Here is a 354-nt window from a genome sequence, read left to right on the forward strand (position 1 = left end):
CTCAGTGCAACGGATGGGCGCCTGTCTCGTGCAGGAGCAGCCCGTCTGGGCTCTCCGTCCCCATAGCCTGGTGCTAGCAGAGCCCTGCATCTCTCAGAATAGATATAGATCTCTATATATAGACTTCATCTGGTTCTATTAACATAAATATGATCACTTTAAAAATACACATACTGTATTATGTACATTATGTACATGGGGCCGGGGTGGGCACCAGCGGGTGTCCTGGCTACCCTCGGCACCGCTTCCTGCGTGGTTCCTAGAACCGTTCACATTTGTTAAAAGCTCCTCAGTTTCTCTGGCGTGAGAGATGCTGGGGGGACGACAACGACAGGGGGCGACCCTGCAGCTGCT

The sequence above is a fragment of the Fulmarus glacialis genome, unplaced genomic scaffold (genome assembly GCF_000690835.1).
Source record: "Fulmarus glacialis isolate BGI_N327 unplaced genomic scaffold, ASM69083v1 scaffold43389, whole genome shotgun sequence".
Taxonomy (NCBI): Eukaryota; Metazoa; Chordata; class Aves; order Procellariiformes; family Procellariidae; genus Fulmarus; species Fulmarus glacialis.